This window comes from Lycium ferocissimum, chromosome 12 (genome assembly GCF_029784015.1).
Source record: "Lycium ferocissimum isolate CSIRO_LF1 chromosome 12, AGI_CSIRO_Lferr_CH_V1, whole genome shotgun sequence".
In the NCBI taxonomy this organism is placed as follows: Eukaryota; Viridiplantae; Streptophyta; class Magnoliopsida; order Solanales; family Solanaceae; genus Lycium; species Lycium ferocissimum.
In genome coordinates this window covers 54,834,099-54,837,655 of record NC_081353.1, presented here as the reverse complement: position 1 = coordinate 54,837,655, position 3,557 = coordinate 54,834,099, and positions in this window count along the sequence as shown.

The window sequence follows — 3,557 nt, the reverse complement described above, 5'->3', positions numbered from 1 at the left end:
TATCCCATTAATCCTGAGATTAGTTTATCCCATCTCCTAAATGGGATAAATTAGTCCCAAGAGATGGGATAAATTAGTCCCAGGATTATGATCCTGGGATAATTTTGTCTACGTCCCAAACGACCACTAAATGTCTACAAGCCTCTACTGGAGTATACGACATAAAAAGGTCAGGACAAGGCCCCTCCATACCCGTATGTACATAAAATATAATGTACCAAAACACAAAAGCAACTCCGGAACAAGGGAAGTGCTCCAATATCAGCTGAGCAGCAACCTACAGAGGCGGATCATCAACCTCGTTACCCGAACACGGGCGCATAAAACGCGGCGCCCCGTAAAAGAGAGAGATGTCGGTACGGACAAAGTCGAGTATGTAAGGCATGAAAGTAACATGAAGGAGACATAAGTACATATATATATATATATATATATATATATATATACACATACGGACCTATGACCCCTCGTGCGTTATATACGCATATATTATGTATTATCTATGTGAGGTATGGGGAAGGTGACGGCGTTATATACGCACTACTACCCGATCATCCGGTCACGTAGTGATGACGATATATATATATATATATATATATATATATATATATATATATATATATATATATATATACGCGTGTGTGTGTGTGTGTGTGTGTGTGTGTGTGTGTGTGTGTGTGTGTGTGTGTGTGTGTGTGTGTGTGTACTGTGTGTTATATACGCATATATGTATACATGCACAATATTTATATATATCATTGGCCCTCAGAGGCAGTTCAGACATACAGGTTGCATTCCTTTTATCCTATGTACTTTTATGTCTCCTTCATGTTACTTTCATGCCTTACATACTACTTTATGTATGTATATATATATATATATATATGATAAGAGTACATCCTGAATCTGTCGGAGTGACATAAGGTCGTTGTCCGAACATCGTTATGAGATAGCATTTTCATCAACAGGTAACTCTATGAATCACACTGAATTGGAAGAAAGACGTACTGAACAACATTACTAGAACATGAATCAACATGGACCATCCCTAGCTATTAAGAATAGAATCATTATAGAGTAGCGTTACGTTTACGTTTTGTTCATAATGATCATGCCAAAAGAAGGAAAGTTAGCCTTAGCATACCGCAAGACATCAACAAAATCCCACAATGAAACTATTGGGCTAGTATTCGAATCTCCTTAGTCACTACAGTACACCTAGCAGCCAACAACACAACAATAATCCCATATGAGTCTCTTTAATTCCACATTACTACTCACCCCAGGATTTACATCAAAATAACCCAATATACGTTTTTTCTATAACACTTATACACTTTCTTCTTCTAATTATACCAAGTATAACATCCTCAATACAATCTCAACACCAACTAATATCCTTACAACAAGGTCTTAGCTTAAAAATACATTTACAATGACTCAAGTTAGATTACATCTCAACATAAACTGAAATTCATGTTTGAACCTTCCCTCCAACTCTTTTCCCTCCAAACCTAGCATAACCATTATATAAACTCATAAACATGGAGTTAAGATAGGATATTACCTCAAACTCAAGAACACATCAATCTAAGAGTGCTTCACCTTGAAATATCCTCCAAAACCACTACCAAGAGGAGAACCAAGTTTCCATAATCACTTTAGAACCTTTAAACACTTGATCTTCTCTTTTGATCCTTGATTTTTCTTAGGAGTTGATTAGATATTGTTGGAGAGAGTTCTAGAATGTTCGAGATCAGGGTAAGTGGAAAAAATGACTTAAAATGATAAGTATATGAAATATATAAAAAAATATAACTGCAGCCCACTTAAAAATACGACCATAGATACGGACTATATATTTAAATACAGTCCATAATTTTTTACTGTAATTCCCATTAGTGAAGTTGACCTCTCAAGATATAGTCCGTGTCAAGACCCAATTTGGCTAAGTCGTGCGAGCACTTACCTTTCCCACCTCGATAAGCGAACCCTCAACCAATGATAATAAAGATGTAATTAAATAAGTCAAATAAGCGGTAGAGAATAAATCACGTAAGTCTGACGATAATAAAATAGAAAATGTGTGGAAATAAGGAAGTACACCCAGGGTCTGGTCTAATCCATACAAGAGCATCTAACTAGAAATATACAAGTCTGGAAATATAATAATATATCAAATTTGTATATGTCTCAGAATGGAAAGTAAGACATAAATAAGAGGAGTCTTTAAGGCAACGAATGTCTCGTGCTCACCTTGTAAACTCTAAGTTATATTGATAGCGACTATCAGCCACGGAAGATGGAAGCAGATCCAACCTGGAACTCTGCATTCATAAAAGAATATAGCAAGTGCAGGTCAGTACAAAACCACAGTACTGGTAGGTATTATAGGCCGACTAAGTATAGCTAACATAATTCAAACAATAAAGCAAGAGATGCAGATAAATTAACAAGCATAAGTCAAACACAATCAGAACCAAGTACACGTCATCACCTAGGTGGAAGCATCTAAACCCAAGTGTGTCAAGTTTCAATATATCCAATCCGAACCCAACAACACAAGTAAATCACCAGATCATCACAATATTAGCCATAATGCACTACAATGCAATTATGTATGAATGCAAATGCAATGCAATGCTGTGTACACATGTACTCCGGACAGAAGTATCGACGTCTCGGTAGCATAGCCCATGAGGGACCCACGAAGTCCATGTACCTCACTCAATCTACGATTCCGGGACAACCATCGGATATCGGGCTCTCACATCACTCCACTCAATCTATGATTTCGGGACAACTATCGGATATCAGACTTCTCACATCACTTTCGTGCAAACTGAGTCCAACTTATCACAGTGTTTCCTCAAGTATCAACAATGTATCAATAGTATATCATGAGAGATGAGAATGCGTGCAATGTATGAATCAACATCAATAATCAGATCAATCTCACAAGTACCAAGCATGGGTACGCCAACCATATCATGAGAGACTACACAAGTCATATAGAATACTATCCTCGTATCAACATCAACAAGTGAGGTACCACAATATCATGAACAAGATATATCAATAGTCTCCAATATCTACTATTACCACGTGGCATAAAGCCAATAACAATAAATCAATCAAGTCACAACACAACGGGGTGCCTAGCCCCAATCACACAACAGGGCCCAACCTAAGACAATATCCAACCCGACTTTATACCCGAAGGTTTACATGCTTTCTCCGACAATATCATCTAAATATATGCTTCGCTAAACGAAGTCTCACGGTGAGACTCAAGATTAAGAAAGTCTAGGTATATTCGAAATCTAGATTAGAAATAATGAAGATCGATACCTATATTGCTATCATTCAATTGGGTCAAAAACAAACCCTAGAATTTGGGGAAACGGGGCCCACAAGGTCAAAACGGGAAATTCGGGGGTGAATTATCCAATTAAACACTAGGTGATCAAAACCCAACAACTAATTGCTAAATTAACTCAAGGATTCACCCAATTTAGACATCCAAGCAAACCCCCAATTTTGGGTATAAACCCTAG